Genomic DNA, 26,809 nt, shown 5'->3' on the forward strand with positions numbered 1-26,809 from the left:
CATGGCACTTCCTGAATGGAAAAGAGTTGCTCATCTAGAAAGTTTTCAGAGATCTCAGTAAGAGAGAGGGACGCCCCTTCTACTGGTTCTATTCAGGACAGGTAATCTGCTACTTGGTTCTCTGTCCCTTTTCTGTCTTTTATTTCTATATCAAACTCTTGCAAAAGCAACACCCATCTGATGAGTCTGGGTTTTGAATCCTGCTTTGTGAGTAGATATTTAAGAGCAGCATGGTCAGTGTACACAATCACTTTTGATCCTACTAAATAAGATCTAAACTTGTCAATGGCGTAAACCACTGCAAGTAACTCTTTTTCTGTGGTTGTGTAGTTCTTCTGTGCGTCATTTAAAATACGACTGACATAGTAAATGACGTGCAAAAGCTTGTCATGCCTTTGTCCCAACACTGCATCAATGGCATGGTCACTAGCATCACACATTAGTTCAAATGGTAATGTCCAGTCTGGTACAGAAATGACTGGTGCTGTGACCAGCTTAGCTTTCAGAGTCTCAAACGCCTGCAGACACTCCTTATCAAAGATAAATGGCGTGTCAGCAGCTAACAGATTACTGAGAGGTTTGGCGATTTTTGAAAAATCTTTTATAAACCTCCTATAGAATCCTGCATGCCCCAGAAAGCTTCTGATTGCCTTAACATTGGCAGGTGGTGGTAATTTTTCAATTACCTCTACCTTAGCTTGATCCACCTCCATTCCCTTGTTCGAAATTTTGTGCCCAAGGACAATTCCTTCAGTCACCATAAAGTGACATTTCTCCCAGTTTAAAACCAGGTTAGTCTCTTGGCACCTCTTTAGAACAAGTGCTAGATGGTCAAGACAGGAGCTGAATGAGTCTCCAAATACTAAAAAGTCATCCATGAAGACTTCCAGATATTTTTCCACCATATCAGAGAAAATAGATAGCATGCACCTTTGAAAGGTTGCAGGTGCATTGCACAGGCCAAATGACATCCTTCTGTATGCAAATACTCCGGATGGACATGTGAATGCTGTTTTCTCTTGATCTTGGGGATCTATTGCAATTTGATTATAACCTGAATATCCATCCAGGAAGCAGTAGTATTCATGACCTGCTAGTCTTTCTAGCATCTGGTCTATGAATGGTAAAGAAAAATGATCCTTTCTGGTAGCTGTATTGAGCCTTTTGTAATCAATACACATACGTCACCCTGTAACTGTTCTTGTAGGAACCAGTTCATTTTTTTCATTATGAACCACTGTCATGCCACCCTTCTTAGGGACGACTTGGACAGGGCTTACCCAGGGGCTATCAGAAATGGAATAAATAATCCCAGCCTCTAGTAATTTAGTGACCTCCTTCTGCACCACCTCCTTCATGGTTGGATTCAGCCGCCTCTGTGGTTGAACCACTGGCTTAGCGTCACCCTCCAATAAGATCTTGTGCATGCATCTGGCTGGGCTAATGCCCTTAAGATCACTGATGGACCACCCAAGAGTTGTCTTGTGTGTCCTTAGCACTTGAATTAGTGCTTCTTCTTCCTGTGGCTCTAAAGTAGAGCTTATGATTACAGGAAAGGTATCACCTTCTCCCAGAAATGCATATTTTAGGGATGGTGGTAATGGTTTGAGCTCGGGTTTGGGAGGTTTGTCCTCTTCCTGAGGGATTTTCAGTGGTTTTATTATTCTCTCTGCTTCCTCCAGATCAAGCTGAACATCTTTAAATATATCCTCTAGCTCTGATTCAAGACTCTCAATTATATTGACCCTTTTTACTAGAGTCAATAATATCAATGCTCATTGGTGGACGAAATTGTGATCACATCAATGTAGTATTCTTTGTTGTTGTATGGAATCATTATTATGGCACTTATGTGTGGACACAACTCCGTTCAACTAACCAGCAAGTGTACTGGGTCGTCCAAGTAATACCTTACGTGAGTAAGGGTCGATCCCACAGAGATTGTTGGTATGAAGCAAGCTATGGTCATCTTGTAAATCCCAGTCAGGAGGATAAAATTATGGAGTTTAGAAAATCAAATATGATTAATAAAAATAAACAGAAAATAAAATAGGATAGAGATACTTATGTAAATTAATAGTGGGAATTTCAGATAAGTGTATGGAGATGCTGTGCTCCTCTTGAATCTCTACTTTTCTATTACATTCACCCAATCCTTCTTACTCCTTTCCATGGCAAGCTGTATGTAGGGCATCACCGTTGTCGGTGGCTACATCCCATCCTCTCAGTGAAAACGTTCCTATGCTCTGTCACAGCACGGCTAATCAGCTGTTGGTTCTCGATCATGTTGGAATAGGATCCATTGATCCTTTTGCGCTTGTCATCACGCCCAGCAATCGCGAGTTTGAAGCTCGTCACAGTCATTCAATCCCAGAATCCTACTCGGAATACCACAGACAAGGTTTAGGCTTTCCGGATCCTCATGAATGCCGCCATCTATCTAGCTTATACCACGAAGATTCTGTTGGAGAATCTAAGAGATATGCGCCCGGCCTAAGGTAGAACGGAAGTGGTTGTCAATCACGCGCGTTCATAGGTGAGAATGATGATGAGTGTCACGGATCATCACATTCATCAAGTTGAAGTGCAACGTATATCTTGAAATAAGAATAAAAGAGAATTGAATAGAAAGTAATAGTAATTGTATTGAAACTTGAGGTACAACAGAGCTCCACACCCTTAATCTGTGGTGTGCAGAAACTCCACCATTGAAAATACATAAGTGAAAGGTTCAGGCATGGCCGAATGGCCAGCCCCCAAAACGTGATCACAGGATTCAAAATACAATCCAGGATGAGATTATGATAGTAAAAAGTTCTATTTATAATAAACTAGCTCCTAGGGTTTACATGAGTAAGTAATTGATGCATAAATCCACTTCCGGGGCCCACTTGGTGTATGTTTGGGCTGAGCTTGATCTATCCACGAGCTGAGGCTTTTCTTGGAGTTGAACTCCAAGTTATAACGTGTTTTGGGCGTTCAACTCCGGATCATGACGTGTTTCTGGCGTTTAACTCCAGACAGCAGCATGTACTTGGCGTTCAACGCCAAGTTACGTCGTCAATTTACGAATAAAATATGGACTATTATATATTTCTGGAAAGCTCTGGATGTCTACTTTTCCAACGCCATTGAGAGCGCGCCATTTGGAGTTCTGTAGCTCCAGAAAATCCATTTTGAGTGCAGGAAGGTCAGATTCCAACAGCATCAGCAGTCCTTTTGTCAGCCTTTTTTCAGAGTTTTGCTCAAGTCCCTCAATTTCAGCCAGAAATTACCTGAAATCACAGAAAAACACACAAACTCATAGTAAAGTCCAAAAATGTGAATTTAACATAAAAACTAATGAAAACATCCCTAAAAGTAGCTTGAACTTACTAAAAACTACCTAAAAACAATGCCAAAAAGCGTATAAATTATCCGCTCATCACTCATGCAGTCATTTTGGGTGTTTGGATGCTGCATAGCTTTGACAACATTCAACGTAAACTCATCCTCATTGACTCTCAGGGTCACTTTCCCTTTTTGGACGTCAATGAGGGTTCGTCCAGTTGCTAGGAAAGGTCTTCCTAGAATGAGAGTTGCACTCTTGTGCTCCTCCATTTCCAGCACCACAAAGTCAGTGGGAAAGGCAAATGGCCTAACCTTGACAATCATGTCTTCAATTACGCCTGATGGGTATTTAATGGAGCCATCAGTAAGTTGGAGACATATCCGGGTTGGTTTAACTTCATCAGTCAACCCAAGCTTTTTGATAGTAGCAGCAGGTATTAGGTTAATACTTGCCCCAAGATCACATAGAGCTTGCTTGGTACAAGTACCTTCTAATGTGCATGGTATCATAAAGCTTCCCGGATCTTTAAGCTTCTCAGGTAAGCTTTTCAGAATGACTGCACTGCATTCTTCAGTGAGGTAAACTTTCTCAGTTTCCCTCCAATCCTTCTTATGACTTAAGATCTCTTTCATGAACTTAGCATAAGAGGGTATTTGCTCAAGTGCCTCTGCAAATGGAATCTTTATCTCAAGAGTCCTGAGATATTCTGCAAAGCGGGCAAATTGCTTATCCTGTTCTTCTTGGCGGAGTTTCTGAGGATAAGGCATTTTGGCTTTGTATTCCTCAATTTTAGTTGCTGCAGGTTTATTGCCTACAGCTGTGGGTTGAGAAGCCTTTTTAGAGGAGTTGCTATTAGCACTTGTATGTGTCAGATCTCCCACTGGCGTTTGAATGCCAGGGGTGGAAGCTGGAGTGGCGTTAGATGCCAACTCCTCATCCGTTTCTAGCGTCTGAACGCCAGAACTATGCTTCCTTTGGGTGTTCAACACCAATTCCTTGCTTGTTTCTGGCGTTGAACGCCAGGACTGAGCATGGTTTGGGCGTTCAACGCCAGCTTTCCACCCATTTTCTGGCGTTTGAGCGCCAGAATTATTCCTCTCTGGGCTCTTACTGTCCTCAGATGGATTTTGGGTAGATTGCTCATTTCTTGGCTTCCTGCTACCTTGAAGTGAGGTATTTAATGTTTTCCCACTTCTTAATTGAACTGCTTGGCACTCTTCTGTTATTTGTTTTGATAACTGCTGTTCTGTTTGTTTCAACTGTACTTCCATATTCATATTAGCCATTTTTGCTTCTTGTAGTATCTCCTTGAATTTGGCTAGCTGTTTTGTTAGAAAATCGAGTTGCTGATTGAATTCAGTAACTTGTTCTGTAGGACTGAGTTCAGTAGTTACTGTTTTAGCCTCTTCGTTGATGGAAGGTTCACTGCTTAGGTACAGATGCTGATTTTTGGCAACTGTATTAATAAGCTCTTGAGCTTCTTCTATTGTCTTTCTCATGTGTATAGATCCACCAGCTGAGTGGTCTAAAGAAATCTGAGCTCTCTCTGTAAGCCTATAATAGAAGATGTCTAACTGTACCCACTCTGAAAACATTTCAGAGGGGCATTTTCTTAGCATCTCTCTGTATCTATCCTAGGCATCATAAAGGGATTCATGATCTCATTGTTTAAAGCCTTGGAGGCTCAGCCTTAGCTGTGTCATCCGTTTTGGAGGGAAGTATTGATTCAGAAATTTTTCTGACAGCTGTTTTCATGTCTTTATGCTAGCTTTAGGTTGGTTATTTAACCATCTTTTATCTTGGTCTTTTACAGCAAATGGAAACAGTAATAATCTGTAGACATCCTGATCTACTTCTTTATCATGTACTGTGTCAGCAATTTGTAAAAATTGTGCCAGAAACTCTTTAGGTTCTTCCTATGGAAGACCGAAATACTGGCAACTTTGCTGCACCATGATAATGAGCTGAAGATTCAACTGAAAACTACTAACTCCAATGGAGGGTATACATATACTACTCCCATATGAAGCAGTAGTGGGGTTAGCATATGACCCCAGAGTTCTTCTGGACTGTTCATTTCCACTTAAGTCCATGATGGAGAAAGGGGAGATGATGTGAATTTATTTTATTATATATAAAAATTTTGAAATAATAATAACAGAATAAAATAAAATAAAGACGACAATAAAAATAAAAATAAATAAAAATAAAAATAAAATAAAAAAAGAATTTAAAAATATTTTATGAAGATTTTTGAAAAAGTGAGGAGAGAGAAAGTGGTTAGGATATTTTCGAAAAAGATATAATTTTTTTAAAAAAATCTTAAAAGGATAAGATTTGAAATTGAAATCTGAATTTTTATAAAAAAAATTCGAAAATATGGCTTAAAAATAGTTAGAAAAGATATTTTTTTGAATTTTGAATCTTATGATGAAAGAGAAAAACACACAAAAGACACAAGACTTAAAATTTTTAGATCTAATGCTCCTTGTTTTCGAAAATTTTGGAGGAAAAACATCAAGGAACACCAAACTTAAAAATTTTAAGATCAAAACACAAGGAAGACTCAAGAACACTTTGAAGACTCACAAGAACAACAAGAACAAAAGATAGAACACCAAACTTAAAATTTTTAGGAAATCACAATAAATTCTTGAAATTTAAAGAAAATTAACAAGAGAACACCAAACTTAAAGTTTGGCACAAGATTCAATCAAAGAGAAATTATTTTTGAAAAAGAGAACATAAACCAACGCTCTAGCCAATTGAGCTATAAATGTAACGTGTTTTAAAGAGGTATTTTTTTAATAAATAAAAATAATTTTTTTTAAAACTAATATTTTGAAATTGCACAAGGAAAACACGAAAAATACACAAAATAGGAAAAACCAAAGATCAAACAAGAAAAATAGACAAGAACAATTTGAAGATCAAGGAAAAATAAAGAACATGCAATTCAAAAATTGAAAGACAAAAAACAGCATGCAATTGACACCAAACTTAAAACATGACACTAAATTCACAGAAAAAAACTAAAAATTAATAAAGAAAAATAATATTTTTGAAATTTTTTTTTGAAGGGATAATAAAAGATACAATTCTAGTAAAAAAGATAAATTTTTCCTAATCTAAGCAACAAGATTCACCGTCAGTTGTTCAAACTCAAACAATCCCTAGCAACGGCGCCAAAAACTTGGTGCACGAAATTATGTATGCCAATATTAATGGACAATTTCTCACAGCTTCGCACAACTAACCAGCAAGTGCACTGGGTCGTCCAAGTAATACCTTACGTGAGTAAGGGTCGAATCTCACGGAGATTGTTGGTTTGAAGCAAGCTGTGGTTATCTTATTATTCTTAGTCAGGATACCAATAACAGTGTTTTTCAAGTTCAATTGTAAAAAGTGAAAGGGCATAAAATAAATACTTATTGTGCAATAATGGAAAATATGTTGGAGTTTTGGAGATGCTTTGTCCTTTGAATTCCTGCAACATAATGCTTTCTCACTTTCATAAATGCAAGGCTCCTTCCATGGCAAACTGTATGTAGGGTGTCACCGTTGTCAATGGCTACTTCCCATCCTCTCAGTAAAAATGGTCTAAATGCTCTGTCACAGCACGACTAATCATCTGTTGGTTCTCGATCATGTCGGAATAAGATCCATTGATCCTTTTGCGTCTATCACTACGCCTAACACTCGCGAGTTTGAAGTTCGTCACAGTCATCCAATCCTAGAATCCTACTCGGAATACCACAGATAAGGTTTAGACTTTCCGGATCCTCATGAATACCGCCAACAATTCTAGCTTATACCACGAAGATTCTGATTAAGGAATCTAAGAGATACTCATTCAATCTAATGTAGAACGGAGGTGGTTGTCAGGCACACGTTCATGGATTGAGGAAGGTGATGAGTGTCACGGATCATCACCTTCTTCATAGTGAAGCGCAAATGAACATCTTAGATAGGAACAAGCATGTTTGAATGGAAAGCAGAAATAATTGCATTAATTCATCGAGACGCTGCAGAGCTCCTCACCCCCAAAAATGGAGTTTAGAGACTCATGTCATCAAAGAGTATAAAATTCAGATTGAAAAATGTCATGAGATACAAAATAAGTCTCTTAAAGTTGTTTAAATACTAAACTAGTAACCTATGTTTACAGAAAATGAGTAAACTAAGATGGATAGTGCAGAAATCCACTTTTGGGGCCTACTTGGTGTGTGTTGGGGCTGAGACTTAAGCTTCTCACGTGTCTGGGCTGTTTCTAGAGTTGAACGCCAGGTTGTAACCTGTTTCTGGCGTTGAACTCCAACTTGCAACCTGTTTCTGGCGCTGAACACTAGACTGCAACATGAAACTGGCGTTAAATGCCAGTTTACGTCATCTATCTTTGTGCAAAGTATGGACTATTATATATTGCTGGAAAGCCCTGGATGTCTACTTTCCAACCCAATTAAGAGCGCGCCAATTGGACTTCTGTAGCTCCAAAAAATTTATTCCGAGTGCAGGGAGGTCAGAATCCAACAGCATTAGTAGTCCTTTTTCAGCCTAAATCAGATTTTTGCTCAGCTCTATCAATTTCAGCCAGAAAATACCTGAAATTACAGAAAAACACACAAACTCATAGTAAAGTTCAGAAATATAAATTTTGCCTAAAAACTAATAAAATTATACTAAAAACTAATTAAAACATACTAAAATCTACATGAAATTACCCCCAAAAAGCGTATAAAATATCCGCTCATCATTGTCCTTATCAATTGTTCATTGCTCCCACTTGGTTATCATCTAACAATAGAGGAAAGTCAAGTGGATGAATTAACTTGATTCCACAAGTCCTAGCTAACTCATAATGAAAGACTAGTTTAGTGGCATTTAAATCAATTAGCAACTTCTAATTATCAATCAACAAAGGAATTAGATAACTCAAGAGTCACTAATTACTCTACCTAGGCCAAGAGGAGAAAAACATACTCTATAATCCAACCAAGCATTTTGTCAAACACTTGGGAGGCACAAAATGAAAATACAATCAAATTACAAGAATTATAAATCTACACTACTCAATTGCAATTAATTCAACAACAGTAAAGCAATTCAACAATAAAGGAACATGAATCATAAATAGCATTAAAGAGAAATAGAAGAAACAAAAATACATCAACATAAAAGTGGAGAATTACAAGAATTAAATGCTAAACTAGAGAGAGGAGATGTAGAAGAACAAGAATAAAAAAGAAAAAGTAAATCAAAGCATGAAATTAACCTAGATCTAAGAATTTCTAATCTACCTCTAACCTAATTCTTGAGAGAAGAGAGAGCTTCTCTCTCTAGAAACTAACTCAAACTAAAACTAACTAAAACTATCTATTGGTATCTAATGTGTTGACTCCCCTTTGAATTCTGCCTAAAGTAGCCTCAGAAGTGAGTTGGATCTGGGCCTGGGAAGCCCAGAATTCGCCCTTAGCGTTTTGCCTTTAAGTAAGTCACGTGCAAGCATCGACGTGTACGCGCTATGTACGCGTACGCATCGCTTGGCAATTTCCTATCCATGCGCATGCGTCATGTGCGCGTACGCGTTGCCATGCGACGTCACTTCTACGCATGCGCATCAGCTGTGCTTGCGCGTCAATGAGTTCATTCCAAATCCTTGATTTTCCATGATTTCTCCACTTGCATGCTTTTCCTCTTCATCCCTTTGATCCATTCCTAGCCTTTCCATCCTGAATTCACTATCAAACATATCAAGGCATCTAGTGGAATCAAAGGTGAATTAAATTTAACTAATTAAAGGTCTAAAAAGTATGTTTTCACACTTAAGCAAAAATTAGGAGACAATCATGAAACCATACTATTTCCTTGGATAAAAGTGGATAAAAGATCATAAAATCTTCCCAATTAAGCACAAGATAAACCCTAAAAATGGGGTTTATCAACCTCCCCATACTTAAACCTTAGTATGTCCTCATGCTAAAATCAAGAAGGAAACAAAGGGTATCAACGTTTATTGAAATATAAACTAACTAAACGCAATCTACCTACATGCAACTATCTATATGAATGCAATTGCTTGGTCAAAATAAATCAATTCCCAAGAGAACATATATACAAGCACAAGGGCTAGTAAAATAGTAATCACATCAAATCCACAATTGAATTGAGTTATTAAATATTTTTACAAACTTACTAGAAAAGAGATGATTATGGTAGGGGCATGTAATTGAGCAATCGAACCTTCACCGGTCGTGTTTATGCTTTATTCGCTCAAGTGTTTAGGGTTGATTCACTCAATTCTCTCCTAATCATGCTTTCCAAGATTTGTTTTTCTTCTAACAATCAACAATTATTTCATGCATGCATACAATTATCATGAGGTCTTTTTTTAGGTTGTAATGGGGCTAGGGTCAAGGTAGGATACATATTTGGTCAAGTGGACTTGAGATTTGAATCTTTGATTAACCTAGACTTTCCCACATAACCTATGATAACCTATACAATTAAGTGCTAACTTAACTACCCATTCTTCACTTTTTCACATACTCATGCATTTCCTTTTCATTTCACAACACCTATGCATTGATCTTTATTGAGCTTTACTTTGGGACATTTTGTCCCTTTTTATTGCTTTTCTTTTTTTTTTCTTTTTCTTTTCTAATTTTTTTTCTTTATTTTCTTTTCCACTTTTTCTTTTTGTTTTTCTCATATATTTTTTTCTTTCAAGCAATATACAAGAACATATACAAGAATATCAATGCATAAGTAGGGGTGGGCAAAAAAATCCAAATTTTGGATTTTAAACCAAATTCAAACCAAACCATTTTAAAAAAATCAATTTTAAACAAAAAAAAAATCCAAACCAAATTATATTTATTTTATAATTTGGTTTTTGATCCAATCCATTTAAACGGTTTTAAATCCGGATCCAGATCCAAATCCAAATTAAGATCCAAATCTTAAAAAGAACCCTAATTTTGAGTATTCTCCTCTTCCACAAATCCTCTTCGACAAATCCTTTCTTCGCCACCGTCAACATTTCTTGTTCTCTGCCTCTCGTCGGAGCTCGCCGGTGGTTCATCGGCCTCTACATCTTCGAGTCTTCAGTCTTCACTTTGATTCGAGACTCTGTCTCTCTACCTCGACCTCCCATTCGCGACTCTGTCTTCTCTCTTGTTCGGCTCTCTTCTTCTTTCATTGGTGGCTCGTCGGAGCTCATGCTCATCAATTGAGGTAAGCCTCCTCCTTGCCCTTGGTTATGAGTTCTGAGTTTTATCTAGGTTTTTTCTATTTTGTTGATTTGTTCTGTTTTGTTCCTTCATGAGTATACTGACTTCTTCACTTCAATGGATTGAATGTGCAAATTTTATATGTTATTACAATGTGGTATGTATTTGAAAAACTAAGTTATTGTAATAATTTGTTAATACAAAATTATAAGTATAGGAACCAGTGTTTGCTTGGCATCTTCTCTTCACAAATCTACACAGATTTTATTATGCTAAATTTTTTAATTATTTCCAGTAATTTTGTCAAATATTGTAAGTATTTTTAATTTAGGGAGATTAGAGCTTATACATAGAGTGATGGTTGTATTTGATGTGATGATATAGTGAGTAAAATTTACATGAACCCATGTGGGAGAGAGGAAGAAGAAAAAGAAATGCAGAGGACCACAGAAGTCATATAATTGATTTTGACTTTTCTAGTTTTAATGTATAATAATATTAAGAACATGTTATGATCTGTATTTGCAAGTGAATGTGATTCCCCTAAGATTATGAATTATATATAGAGTGATGTGCATATTTGTGTCCATGCTGATGCTGATGCTGATGCCCATGACAAGTTGTTGAGCTACCATGCTCTCTCTTTCAACCCCACAAGCTTCAAAAATCATTACAAATATTAATAATTTAGTATGCCATTGTATTGCATACATCCCCTTCACAAAATAAAATCATACTAATAATAAACAAATAAATAAGACACAGTATATACCAAATAAATTAAAAGAGACTTTCAATTAGATTCTATTTCATTTTCTTGGCTTACTAATCACATTTTGTCACTTTGAAGATTTTGAAAATACCTGAAAATTTTCACATATTTTATTTGTTGATGAATTGGCTTTAAAAATTAGCATAAAATCAAAACACAATAGACTTATTAGACAATATGAACCTATTTTTATGCTTCCAGAAAACATTAGTTCTGATATCACTGTCCTAAGTGAAATTTCAAGTTTCTGGTCCTACAACATGGTTTGAAATATCTGGTTAATAAGGATGAACTCAAGCTTCATATAAAATATCTGGTCCTACATGTATCAAGCTCTATTTCTGGAAAAGAGCATATAAAAGCAGCCTGTTCTGACCTAGAAAAAATACAAAAACTTAGGAAAGAAGCTGAATTCCTGGAAGCATCTTTCAGGGCGAAGGCTGATTCTTTACAGCAGGTATAGCTTCCTTTCCCTCAATGACTTTCCACTTTGAAAGTGGAATATGCATATCCCTATTTGGTTTCTAATTATAGTTGTTATCTACTATCTAGTGTTTCTCACTTCTATATGTTCGTTAGGAGATAAGATTGACTGGAGCTACAAAGCATTGTGAATATCGATGCAACTTCAGTTGTATGCTTGGATAATGTTCTTTTTATTATTCCCATAGCATTTAAGGTGTCTTGATTATTTTATTTTAGAAAAGGATTAAATTCTATAAGTAGTACCCAATTTCATTATTTTCTTGCTAAAATTCATCAGTATGTTGCTCGACGTCCATGGATACTTGTCCCCTCTCGTTTCCCCTTATAAGAGTCTGCATTTTCTGGTCAGTAACAATTTTATTATACTCACTTCAGGGAGTTGGTGGTGGTCAGTCTCAAACACAAGTTGGTGATGATCAAGAATTTACGAAAGGAAAAAGCAGAAAGAATGCAAATGCAAGGGTGGATAGGAGCAAAAGGTATGAAATTCCTTAGTTTTTAGCTTTATTATTTTCCTATCTAGTGACTGGTATTCTGAAAGCTTCACTCTATTGTCAGCTGTTACTTTCTTCGGTAAAATGTTATTTCTGTTTTTTGATTTATGTGTTTTTTTCAGAAATGTTGGAAAATCTCGTGGATTCTTGGACATCATTATACCTCGTGGTAGCAAAAAGTCTGACCTGGAGGCTGATGTGAGTGCTTCTGTATGCTTCCTTCTCTTTGCCATTTTGTATCTTCAGCGAGAATTCTCTTGCGTCTTTGTGTCTTCAGTGAGAACCTGTTATTTGGCTTTGATTTGTTAATGTATCAGCATAGGACATCAAACTGGCACTATGATTTCTTGTTTTATCTGTGAATCTAATTATCTGCTCTAGTGGTTGGGTGGATACTATGTTGACCTCTGATTAATGTGGACAATGAATCTTATTTGCAGGATAATCATGATGAGCAGTCTCCACCAAATGTAGGGATCATGGACCAAGAATCCAGTGAATTTCACCGGTTTGAGACTCTGAGAAAGGAGTTAATGGAACTTGAGAAACGCGTTGAAAATAGTACATATCAATCAGAAAATAACGAAATATTTTGTTCCTTTTCATGTTGCTTCTGAGAAACTATGAAGGAGTAACTATATTCTTTAACTTTCTGTTGGTTTTGGCTTAGTGTACACTTTTAGATTTAACATTTTATATTTGCTTTTGTAGGATTTAGTAGTCATTGATGATGGTGCTCGTTATAGTGATGCTGCTGGATCTTTTCAGTTGTCCAGGATTCAGAAGAAGGAAAATATCATAGAGAAATCTTTAGGCAAATTAAAAAAAACAGGAATGGTATGTTTTATTCTAGAGGTGGTTCTTTAATGTGAACATTATCCTTATTTATTTGGTTTGAGTTCATCTGTCACATTAATCAATGAAGCTTGAGTAATTATTTTTTGTTAACCAGTTTAGATTCATATATCATCTGTCACATCTGATATCACATATGAATCATGCTGAAGTGGATTTTTTGTTAAAATATCTGGTTTGAAAATTAGATTATTAGAAACTAGTTTTAAAGTTAGATTTTTGGTTGAAGAGATTTTCAAAAATTGGTTTTAAAATTGAATTTTTAGTTAAAAAATCTGATTTTAAAATTGGATTTTATAAAAAAAACTGGATTTTAGATTTGGATTAAAAAAACTGGATTTTAGATTTGAATTTTAAAAAAATCGGATTTAAAACCGGTTTTATACGTAAAACTGGATTTAAAACCGGTTTGTAAATAAAATCGGATTTAAATTCTAAAACCGGTTTAGAACTGGTTTTTATTTTTTCAAACCGGTTTAGAACCAGTTTCTCTCTTCAATCCAGTTCTGGTTTGGTTTCATGAACCATAAAAGTGGTTCTGAAATGGATCCAGTTTGGATTTATAAAAATCCAAACCATGCCCACCCCTATGCATAAGGTCTAACATTTGATTAATACATGAGTATGTACCCAATTCCCAATATTTACAACAAAAACAAAAACACTCCTTTTATCCCAACCAATGTTCCCAAACCTTTCCAAACTTGAATAATAAACACTCTCACTAGCCTAAGCTAATCAAAGATCCAAATAAGGGACTTTTATTGTTTTTCGCTTTAGGCTTGTAATGTGCTAAAATAAAGAACAATTGGGTTAAGCATAGGCTCAAAATTGGTTACAATGGAAGGTAAAAGATAGGCTATTTGGGTAAGTGAGCTAATGAAATGATGGCCTCAATCATATAAATGCATGAATACACAAAATAATGGACATATAGAATTAAACAAATCAAAGATTACAATCATAGGAAGAGAACAATTGCACAGAAGAAGGAAAATAGGTGGTTATAAGATGTAACCATACCATTAAGCTCAAAACTCCCAAGGTTGTGTGTTCTTAGCTCAAAAATATGATCCACAATGTATATATAATTCTAGCAAGTTCTATGAAAATTTTCCACTCAAATCAATTGAGATGTCCTATAGAATAGATCCTTGAAAAATTTCATTATTTTGACTAAGCTTATTGTGTATATATATGCAAAAAAATAGGAAAATGCAACTAAAAATATCCTAAAAGACCTAAAATGAAATGCAAAAGTGTTGGAATTAGAAACTTTTCACCCAAGAACGTCGAACGGTCGGACAACCTCCCCACAATTTAAAAGTTTGCACCGTCCTCGGTGCACTTCTAAGATGAGCAAGGGGTACGGCGACTCTCAGAGTTGCTACCTTCAGCTGGTAAGTCAACCGGTTGCTGCGTGTTCTCTCTTTCGCTTCCGTTGTTTGCTTATGATGATTCATCCTGAAAATAGAAACAGGAGTTAATAAGACAAGTAAATACACAAGCAAGGAAGTATATATTGTTAGAATGAGGTAAATCACTAGAATGAAGTAGGTGAATTAGTGTGACATTGATGAAAAATAAGTGTGTGAGTCCTAAATTTTGCCGTTTAGAACACACGCACACTAGCATAAGTCACAACTTACAAAAGAGGTATACACTTCACCCATTCTAGTGTGCTTGAAGTACTTTAAACTTGTAGGTTAAGACAACCAAACAAGCGATAAGGAAGCATAAAAGCATTCAAGCAAATATATAACGTATGGATGCATATGATCAAGAAGCACAATTCATTAAGGTAAATGCACAACATCCATCAAGAAATTGCCTAGTCAAAGAAAGGATTTAAATCACATGGTGGCAAAATCATGCAACTCAAAAGAATTAAAAGCTTGAAGGCAATATCATATGTATTTGGTATTCACAAGATAAAGCATGAAGAACTCAAAACCAAGTAACAATATACAACCTTAACAAAGGATGCAACAATGAGAACTAACAACAATGATGTTAAAATAACATCTTATCAGTGAGTAGCAGCAGTAAACGGTAAACAAGATTAATAATCCAACACTTAGTATGGAAAAGAGAGAGTGAAATGAAAATGAGACTAATGAAACAACTAATTAACCAACTAAAAGAAATGGTTATAAATGGTGTTTGAAAGTGTTGGATGAGGGGTAGGAGGTAGAAAGAAGAAAAGAGAAGGAAAGAAATGGAAAGAAGTCGAGAAAAGAAGAGTGTTGAGACAAGGTGATCCACACGTACAGATACGTGACGTGTGCGCGTGGGTGGTGGCAAAATGGAAGCAACGCGTACACGTGGTGTACGCGTACGCGTAGGTTGGGTTGTGCTAGAGGCACAATGTTCGCGCAGTGCAGGCGCAACTCTCGGGTCAATGTATGGTGGGATGAATTTTCTCGATCCACGCAAACGCGTGGGGGACGCATGCGCGTGGATGGTCGAAAGTGCTTGGGGAACGCGTACGCGTGGGTTGGTGCTCTGTTTCAAAAGTTTCCATGTTTTTTTACCAAACCAAGCCTTCCAAATCTCCCAACAGCTACCTAAACACCCTAAAACCTTATTTAACCTATTAAACTATCAAATAAACTCAACAAACTAAACAAAATATGAAATCAAGCTAATCCCTACCAATATTTACAAAAGAAAAAATGAATAGATTTTACCATGGTGGGGTGTCTCCCACCTAGCACTTTTGTTTATTGTCCTTAAGTTGGACTTATAGGGAGCTCTCATCAAGGTGGCTTGTGCTTGGACTCATCTTGGAACTAACACCAATGCTTGGTTCTCCATTGTGCCCCAAGATTTCTCATAAGTTGCACCAAGTCTCGGTGGAGTTCTTCACAAGCTTGGGGCTCTTAAAGTTAATCCTTTTCTTGTAATCTGGGATCCCACACCTTATTTTCACACCCATCTTGCAATTTATCATTATTAATCCATCCGGGTGGCGAGTAGGATGAATTCTCAATGAAGTGCCCAACAATCCTCTTAGACCCCTCTAATTGAGCACTAGCCAAACCTTTGTATCTAATCCTTGAAGTATCAACCATAATGAACCTTGCCTTACACCTCCAACCACGAAACACCCTTCTTTTACGCTTCATCCTACAAAGTTCCCTAATTTGACTATCCGTTTCAAGCAAGCCATATTCGAGTGGGATAATAAAGCTAATAGAAATGAATTTTACCCACTCAAATGAAAGGGTAGATGGCAACCTAGGTAAGGGAGCTTTCAAGGATCCTGACGAAGCGTATCCCATCCTCCTTTTTCTAAGGACCTCTACCTCCTCACAAGATCTCTTAATCTCAATCCTTTGTTCAACAATTTTATCAAACTCTTTTCCCTTACTCAAATTATAAATGGGAGGATGAGAGAAATTTACCTCCACATCACTTTCTATCTCATCGGGAGAAGGTTCTTTAAGTTCAAAGGATTCTTCGCCATTAGGGATTGAGGCTTGATCTTCAATTCCAAGGGAACTAAATTCTTGCTCTATCCCATCCAATTCTTCATACGGAATATACCTTGGAGGATGTGCACTTTCCTTCTCAAGGTCAACTTCAATCTTGTTGGAGGGGTTTTCTTCAACTCTATGTTCCCATTGAGGTTCCGCATCTCCTAAGTCCTCAACCACTTCTTCCTTTTCTTCAACTAGCATAGGTTCCCCCAATTGTTCCAACACAAAGCAACATTCCTCATTTTCCACCGAAGCTTCCAATCTCTCCCTCATGCTATGCTCATCATTTGATTCTCCACATATTCCCATGGGAGTTCCATGAGTGTCCAAGCATTGGGAGGCTAATCAGTTTACTACTTCGGCCAAGGTGGCCGTGGATTCTAGTACCTCCCCTTGCATTTCTCTTTGCCCTTGAAGTATGAGGCCAAGGGTTTCATCCATTGAATATTGGGGTAGATAAGAGGATTCATTGTCTTGGAGAAATGGTTCATAATAGAAAGGTGGTTCTTCATGGTAGGGTTGTGACGGTTCAGCACTCTCCACTCTTTCTGCTTGTTGCACAACACGCTCCATGGTTGCTTGAAATCGATCCAATGCTTCCTTGAGATGAAAACAAAAACTAGTAAAAAAGAATGAAAACACACTACTAAAACTAGCATCAATCAACAAGGAAGCATATTCACAATATTCACATATGTACAATAACCAATAACAAGCGCACATTTGTAATTCCCCAGCAACGGCGCCATTTTGATGATCGGATTATTGTATGGTCTAGAATTTCACAAATAGATTCTCGTTGAAAGTATAGTTTCTAAACCAACAATAATCCTTCCGTACAAAAGATTGTTAGTCACAAGTAACAAACCCTTAAAATTAATAACCGAAGTATTCAAACCTCGGATCGTTCTCCCTAGGAATTGTAATAAGATGTTCTTGTCATTGGTTATGAAGTATGTTTTGGGGTTTTTGGAATAAGGAACAAGAATTGTAAATTGTAAAGAAATAGACTAATAGCTAAGAAAGGCTCTTGGCAAGGTATGAGAACTAGAGGTCCTATCCTAGTTGTCCTTATCAATTATTCATTGCTCCCACTTGGTTATCATCTAACAATGGAAGAAAGTCAAGTGGATGAATTAACTTGATTCCATAAGTCCTAGCCAACTCATAATGAAAGACTAACTTAGTGGCATTTAAATCAATTAGCAACTTCTAATTATCAATCAACAAAGGAATTAGATAACTCAAGAGTCACTAATTACTCTACTAGGCCAAGAGGGGAAAAACATACTCTATAATCCAACCAAGTATTTTATCAAACACTTGGGAGGCATAAAAGGAAAATAGAATCAAATTGCAAGAATTATAAATCTACACTACTCAATTGCAATGAATTCAACAACAACAAAGCAATTCAACAATAAAGGAACATGAATCATAAATTGCATTAAAGAGAAATAGAAGAAACAAAAATGTATCAACATAAAAGTGGAGAATTACAAGAATTAAATGCTAAACTAGAGAGAGGAGATGTAGAAGAACAAGAATAAAAAAAGAAAAAGTAAATCATAGCATGAAATTAACCTAGATCTAAGAATTGCATGAAATTAATTCTGTTTCCAGCAGTACATCACTACACAAAGAAATCAGAAAACACAAAACATCAGCACAATAACAGCATAGCAGAACATATGCTGAATTAACTAACTTAACAATATAAGCATAATTAAGCCCAAAGCATAGTTTTAATTGACTTAATAAAACACAAAAATGCTCAGCAGTGAACAACAGAGAGCCAAAAAACACAGCACAGCAGCGAAGAAGACACAAACCAGAGTACAACACTGCATAGCAGTAGTGATCAGAGCCATTCAATAATCAATATAATTTGATAATTTATGAACTAAAAAACAAACATGAACAACTGGCACTAGTAGTGAGATATGTGATACAAGTATTCCTTTAGGCAATGAGCACAAAATTTATCATCAAGAAACTTTAACAAAATTTAACAACAGAAAAAAATAAAAGCATGTATAAACCAGTAACAATTTATCGGTATCAATTTATCATGAATCAGTAGGAGGATTGGCGTTGAGAGAATAGAAGGGCCTTCGAGCACGACAAAACATAAGGATTGAAGAACGATGACGATGAACCAGGCGACGACAGTGCGACCAACGGCGGCGTGATGGAGGCTAGGGTTGTGTTTTGGGGAGAAATAATGAGAGTATGTATGAGACTAAGGAATCAGGAATGGGGATCGAGAGGGGGGCAAGGGCTTCACGTCACTTAGCACGACACTGCGCGACGGCAAGGAGTGGTGGTGGTGGTTGCGATTTCCATGGCTGACTTCGTGATGGAAAGGGCTGCGTGAATCTCCAAGTTGGCTCCATAAACTTGCGACGGTGAATGAATTCGATGGAAGTGTTGTGACGGCAGCGGTGGTTGGACGGAGATTACGCCGGAAGCTCAAGGTGGAGACTGCATGCGTGGCCATTGAGTGCGAGAAGTGAGAGTGGAGGGCTGCAAGGTGGAGGCTCGAGAGTGGTGTCTAAGTGAACTGAAGACTGAAGGCTAAGGTTCGTTTTTGACTTTCTGGATCTGTGGGCAAAACGCAGCGTTTTTGGAAAAATTTAAAAAACCAGCCGGGTCACGATTCGGTTTGACCGACCGATTTCTAGCCAGTTTGATGGTTCAACTTCGGTTCTTGAATTTGGCGGTTTTGCCTTTCTGCCCTAACTGTGTTTGTTAACGGTTCCCGGTTCGACCGACTGATTCGAACTGATTTTCAGAACATTGAGTAATAGTGAGTGTTGATAAAATAATTGACAAAAAAGTTTTCAAAAAAAAAAAAAGAAAAAAAGCGGGAGAAGAAACAAAAGATAAGAATAATATTATGATTTTTTGCTATGAATATTCTCAAGGTTTTGAGAACCAAATCAGTCATCGAATCGCTCTAGCTACTGGTTCACCAGTTCATAGGTTCAACCAGTTCGACTGTGGTTGAATCGAAAAAATTGTTTTATAATAAAATAATAAAGAAAATATAAATAAACACATAAAAATATAATTATAGTCTAATGTAAACTTTAAAATATCATTCAAATTGAAAGCACTACATAAACTAGAATGTTATAATCTCATTCAAATACAAATTAAAAAGTCAAAAAACAAAACAACCAATCAAACATAACATGGCAACATCAAAATGATCCAAGTTTGTCATCAATCATCAAAATCCTCCATAACTTGTTGCAGATTTACATCGTTGATATCATCACCTTCATTTCCACTACTTGGACCAGAAAAAGCAAGTGGTGCAGCATAAAATGTACTACTACTACCACCGCTACCACCTTGATCTAAATCAGCATCAATCTCATCTAACAAAATATAACACATTATCAATAAATTACAGATCAAAGCTATTGTAATTTATTGTCTGATCAGCAACTATTTGACATTCCCTTTTTAGATCGGCTAATAAGTTAACCCTCAACTTATCATAAGAAGGACCTTTATAACCAGGCCCAATGACAGCAACACCATCCAACATATCTTGAAAAAAGGGTGACATAACCGCATTGAAAGGAATCCTACAATCCAAAAGCCATCTAGCCACTATCTTATCAACTTCATGAAGCGCCTCTTTGTTTTAAAACACACTTTTCAGACTTGGTTGACTTCCCGGAGTTGTTCTTGGTGCAAACAAAGGAGGAATAATGGTTTTTGCTTTCTTTTTTGGATCGCCTCCGATCACCTCCTTAGTTGGTAACTGACTAGGAGTTTGTTTTTCTTCTTGCGCTATTGCTTCATCAATTGCATCCTCAATCTCATAAGTACCCTCTTCATTGAAACTTACTTTCATTTTACTAGTTTTACTTTTCTGAATCTCTTTCAATAAACCTTCTATTTATTTTTCTACATCATACAGAACCTTAGAACCCTTCTTAATGTCTCTACCTATCTTCACCAAATACTTTTTCATTCTATTAATTCCCCCGCCCCCAAAAGTACTCAGATAAAATAAGCATTGGTAATGCGGTTTTCCATTTATATTTTGTAAAGCAACATGTCTCCAAGCAGGATCCATTTTTCCCCAAACATTAGAAGTTTGTGATTAACTTTCGTTAGATATGGGAGGAAGAGAAGGTTCATTCGAAGCAGATTCATTTTCAGTATTATTATTCCTAGGTAGTTCTTGGTTGATACTTTCATCCATACCTAAACATTACCAGCAATCCAACAATGGTTTTTTTTTTCAATTTCTATATCACAACAGCCCACTCCAACTCAATAATCTCAACTATCAAGTTCACAACAAACAACATCCAAAATTATTTAAAATTATTCACAATTATTCAATAAACAACAAAATCAAGTTCAGTAAACAAAGCAAAATCAGTTTAGTAAACAACAATTATTAACCAAAGTTCACTGTTCAGTTTAGCAGGATCAGTTGAATTAGTTCACAGTTTCACACTACACAGTTCAAAGAAAAATAAAATAGGGAGATAGAGTTCACAGTTTCAGAGTTCATCATGTCACACTTCAATGACTTCAGTTCACAGAGCTTCACAAAATCAAACAACTATTCAATCATACTCATCAGGGAGATAGAGACATGCAACAGTTATTCAATCAAACAATCATATCTAAAAAAAATTACCTGGAACTCTGGAAGCTCGAAGGCGCCTTCAACAGAACATGCAATAGGGAGAGTGGGAGACTGCGACATCGAGTGACCAAACAATGGTGGAGCACCTTCGAAGAAACAACGGCTGCTGCGGGATAGAGGTGGCTGTTGGAAGGAACGACGGCTACTGTGCGATGGAGGTGGCTGTTCGAAGGAACGACAGCTACTGCGCGATTAGGTGGCTGTTCGAAGGAACGACGACGGCGGCACGACGCGGTGGCTGGACGGAGGTGAGGGACGACCGGACGACGAGCTCGATGAGAACCCCTGTCGTGTGAGAGTCAGAGAGGCGTTCTAACTTCTGAAGCTCGATGAGAAAGGGGATTCAGGAATCGAATTAGGGATTTAGGGCTAACTGACTAAGCAGAGGCTGAAACAGCAACGTTTTGCTGCCCAACCAAAAAATTGGCCAGTTCACGATTCGGTTCGACTGACCAGTAATTGGCCGGTTTATCGGTTCAATTCTGGTTTTTTAAATTCTATTATTTTGCTGTTTGACTGAATCGTTTTTCTAAGCGATTAACGATTCAATCGGTTTGACCGACCAGTCCAAACCAATTTTCAGAACCTTGAGTGTTTGTTTCAATATGATGGCTAAATTAAATTTATACGTATAAATATAATAAAAAAAAAGAAAAAAATACGATATATGAATTATATTATCTATATTAGCATTTAATTATTTTTTTCATAAAACAATATTATGTCATTGTTTATACTAAAATATTCTTGTGATTTATTAATAAAAACATAAATATCCTTTTATTTATTTAAAGACAAAAACATCCTTATTTTTATCTTTGACAAAATAACTATCTTTTTAAATTTATTAAATAACAAAATCTAATTAACTTTAATTTTTAATTTTAAATTTTAAATAACAAAAAAAATACGTGAAATCAATCTTTTTCTCATTTTCTCTTTCTCTCCATCATGAGGATATTGTAGATGATTAAATAAGGCCTAATATCCTGATTGATCATTGTCTAAAAATTTTTCAAGGCCAAATCAAAATTTTAAATTTATATTGTCCATCAATCAAAATAGTAAATATAACAGCATTTGAGACCAACCCTTTCTTACACATTTCATCAAATAAAATTTTTGCAACTTAAGAAGAAGAAGCAAGAAATTGAGGCTACTACTAACCAAGACCAATAACTAATGTAGTAGCAGACACAATTGTTTGTTAAAATTTAGAGATATTTATCTTATTTTATCGTTCATTATGAATTTATGTGTCTACGTTTATAATTAATTAGGGTTTAAGTGTCTTAAAAATTTTCACAAAAATTTACTTGTCCTATTTTATTGCAGCATATTGTTGACACAATAAAAGGCATTTTGTTCTATGGAATAGTTTCTTAACACGCACTCAATTAACATTACACGTAGATAAGATCCGTTAATTCTGAATGGAAAATTTAATAAAAAGATAAAAAAGTCTGATAAAATTAATAGTTAAAGATGACATCGTTATTTTTTAAATTGGAGGGACAAATTATTATTTTGAGCGATTGCGAGAATGAAATTTTACTCTTTATATATCTAAGAAGTTGCTTTTAATGTTGTTTTGAAGTATTCACACACCTCATAAGCTTCTATTTGAACTATCCTCTACAAAACATTTTTGAACTAACATATATTTTCAGCTGCTCATAAAGAAACAATTTAATACGATTTAACTACTTTTTTGTGTACATTTAGTCATTTCATCCTCCTCTTTATTTTTATTCATCAGAGCTTCAAAGTAAACACGCAAAGGAAATAAATCTTGTTCACAGCCACCATTGTCCTTGTAGATTGTTCTTTTAATGGTAGTTGTTAGCGTTAGACAATGAGAAATGACATCTTTTTTTACTGAGGGACAGAGGATTAGTGCCGGTTGTGGTGGTACTGGATGTGGTGTCATAGTAGATGTAGATTTTAGAGACAAGAGAAGAGAAAAAATAAAACAATGACAAAGAGAATAAGAAAATATGAGAATAAGATCAATTTAGAAATTTACCGAATTGATGAATCAGGTTTAAGAATTAAAAATTTATTTGAGAATTAGTTGTATATCATTTGTCCCAACTTAGCGGTTTTTTTTTCAATGAAAACAAATTCTTATAAGTGATAAACCTTTTAAATATCATTTTAATAAATTACTCTTATTTTTTAATTATAATAATTTACCAATTTTTTACTTTAAATACCAGATATTAAATAATAATATAAATATTTCATATTTATTTTTGTAATTATACCACTTAAAAATGGCTTATTTTTATATCATAAATACAAAAATTATCTTAAAATTACTTTTTTTAATGTTAAATCAATCATCAGAAAAAGAATTAGGCCAAAAATTAATTTACATTCTATAAAAAAATAAAACTTTTATTAAAAAAAAGTAAATGAATGACTTTCATAAAAATTCTCATAGAATCGAAAATAAAGTTTTCATTTTAGCTATACATGTTAGATCATGAATTAATAATTACATCTAATCTCTAAAAAATTCTAATTGTTTCGATTTTTTTTTAGAATGGAATATATCTAAACATATTCAATTATTTTAAAAAATAATTATACAAATAAAAATGATGAAAATAGGTTTAATTTCTATCTGTTTCACATTTTTAACACTCCAACCATAAATAAAAAGTAGAAATCTTCCCTTAAAAAAATCCTGTCCCAATGAATAAACTGCTAACTAGGGGACTTTGCTGAGACAAGGTACTTGTGATCAGCAGACACACAAAGAGCATGAATGTCACGCCGGTTCCCCCTGAATGTGGTTGTACATTCCCCGGAGCGGCTGTTCCATAATCTTACATTTCCATCCGAGCATCCAGTGGCCAAATTGGAAGCATTAAGTCACGTCAAACATGATGAAGTTCCTTGTGGTTACAACCAGGGCTCAGTTAGTTCCTAGATTTGCACAAAGCATAATTCACACAAACCTTGTGGTTACAAGTGGAACGGGATAAGGAATATTGTACATCCCAGATGACAAGTTTGTTTTCCAAGCCTCCAATTGTAGCCCATGAATCATTATAACAATTTCGTTGAACAATGTTATTTATGGTTAACATCTATGACAAGTGACAATATCGACAGCACATCAGATATTTATGAGAAAGAATTATGTCAAAAAAGCCGTGTTACACTTGAAACCAAGTCAAGCCACTTTGCTTTAGTTCATGTTATTTGATGATCATGTATTTTATTTTACATGTTAACAATAATTTTACATCTAAAGTGAGTTATTTTTATCTAAACTATTTCCAATTATGTAGCACTGCACAGACACAAAGGCCATGAAAGGTTAATAAATACCTTGGTTAAAAGGCAACACATTCAATGGACTCTGACCGAGAGACCAGAGTATCAAAAACATGTTCATAGTATGTGAAAACTCATGCTCTGAGTGCAGAGTTTGTGAAGGTGAGTGAGAAAAATTGGGAGAAAGTACTTAGAACATGCAGAATCAGAAATGAGAGAATGAAATTAATGATGAATCACACCCAATTCAACTTGTACAATGGTGTTTATATACACAATTAAAAATATAACTACCTTCTAACTATAGCTAACAAACTCAGATTAACATCTAATTCTAGTTAAGTTATTCAGTACTTAAATAGCAGTTGCATCATAACTGCCTCTATAGTGCATCACTCTATCTCTTCTATTGCTGGTGAATGAGCTCTATTGTCTACATCCCCCCCCCAACAAGCTAGGAGCATGGAAATTCAACATTCCTAGCTTGGAGTGAAAGGTGCTAAAGGGTCCAGGAGCCAGTGCTTTGGTAAAGACGTCGGCTAGTTGATTAGCTGAAGTAATGGGAAGAAGCTTGATCATCCCACATTGAGGCTGGTCATGCACAATATGGCAATCAATTTCTATATGTTTGGTACGTTCATGGAAGATGGGATTTGCAGCAATATGCAAAGCTGATTTATTGTCACAAAACATACGAATGGGCTTAGCCAACATGTTCATGTCCTGGGTCGGGCTGTACGACCAGGGCTAATTAAAGATAAGACGACTGACCTGTTCAGGTCTGGAATCCCCGAATCGCCATGGGAGCCCAAAGCAAGCCCAAATAAAGGAGCATAGCCCAAATCTAAAGGCGGTCAAAGCCTAGAAAGATAAGGCGGCTCCCTAAAGGATAAGATAAGATAACTAACTTATCTTAGGGGTCACTCACTACTATAAATACCCTGGAGCACCCAGGTATAACTCATACTCTGATTCTACCAAAAACCTGTCTAAAGCACGTGCTAACTTAAGCATCGGAGTCTCTTGCAGGTACCACCACTCTCTGGTGACGAAGGATTAGCAAAACCATCAAGTCCAACAAGTCGGACACAACAGCGCCGACCACCACCGCATATCTCATCCGAGATCGACCTACAGTTTCAGGTAAATCTCGAAATATTGGCGCCGTTGTCGGAGAACCTGGAAGTCATCCCATCATCATGGCAGACAACCTTGACAGCAACCACAACTCTGATTTAGAAAATAGGACGCCACATAAAAACGTGGACACCACACCCAAAGATACACCTCAACAAAATGGAGACAAGCATTCTCCAAATACAGAAATTCTAGATGCCCTCCGAGAACAGCAAAATCATCTCAAACAGCTCGAACAGGAGGCAGTATACCAGCGTGAAGCCGAGAGAAGCCTCCGGAGAGAAACTAGGCGACGCCGAGAGTTAGAGGATAAGCTTCTAAAACTCGAAGCCGACCTGAAAACCAAAACCATCCAACCCGGTTACAATGACCATTCCCACAAAGATCAAGATCCCTTCACCAAAGAAATCATGAAAGCTAAGGTTCCAAAGGATTTTAAAGCTCCCGACATGACTCTATACGACGGTACCTCAGATCCAAGCCATCATCTCAGCAACTTCAGAAGCAGAATATATCTCACCGACGCATCGGACACTATTCGGTGCAAAGCCTTCCCAACTACTCTAACTAAGACGGCAATTAAGTGGTTCGATAGTTTGCCCCCTAGATCCATCACAAGTTTTGATGACTTAGCCAATAAATTCCTCGCCAGATTCTCTATCCAAATAGACAAAGCCAAACACGCCCGAGCCTATTAGAAATTAAGCAAGGAGATCGGGAGAGTCTTCGCAACTACATGAAAAGATTTAACAAAGCATGCCTAGACATACAAAGCTTACCAACCGAGGCAGCCATCATGGGTCTCATCAACAGCTTGTAAAAAGGACCCTTTAGTCACTCCATATCAACGAAACACCCAATATCTTTAAACGAAGTACAAGAACGGGCAGAGAAGTATATCAACATGGAGAAAAATTTTTAGCTAGAAGAGACCTCAAAACCTGGATTCTCTTACTCCTCCCGGGATAAGGATAAAGAGTCCAAGAAAAAAGAAGATCAACATGGAGAAAATCCAAAGAAATACCACAATTACACCCCTCCTCGGGTGTCTCTC

General features: G+C 36.4%; 1 long non-coding RNA gene across 3 annotated transcripts; it reads left to right on the forward strand.

Annotated features, from left to right (window-relative positions):
• The first annotated feature begins 11,531 nt into the window (after positions 1-11,531).
• LOC130951240 (uncharacterized) lies at positions 11,532-13,260 on the forward strand. 3 transcript variants are annotated; one of them, XR_009073890.1, is made up of 5 exons: positions 11,532-11,789; positions 12,194-12,297; positions 12,435-12,510; positions 12,753-12,943; positions 13,024-13,260. It is a non-coding gene; the product is annotated as an uncharacterized LOC130951240 (long non-coding RNA). The 3 variants fall into 3 exon arrangements; XR_009073889.1 differs by having other exon boundaries at positions 11,536-11,789; positions 12,753-12,873; XR_009073888.1 differs by having other exon boundaries at positions 11,541-11,789; positions 12,753-13,260.
• Positions 13,261-26,809: the final 13,549 nt, after the last annotated feature.

The sequence above is a fragment of the Arachis stenosperma genome, chromosome 9 (assembly GCF_014773155.1).
Source record: "Arachis stenosperma cultivar V10309 chromosome 9, arast.V10309.gnm1.PFL2, whole genome shotgun sequence".
Classification (NCBI taxonomy): Eukaryota; Viridiplantae; Streptophyta; class Magnoliopsida; order Fabales; family Fabaceae; genus Arachis; species Arachis stenosperma.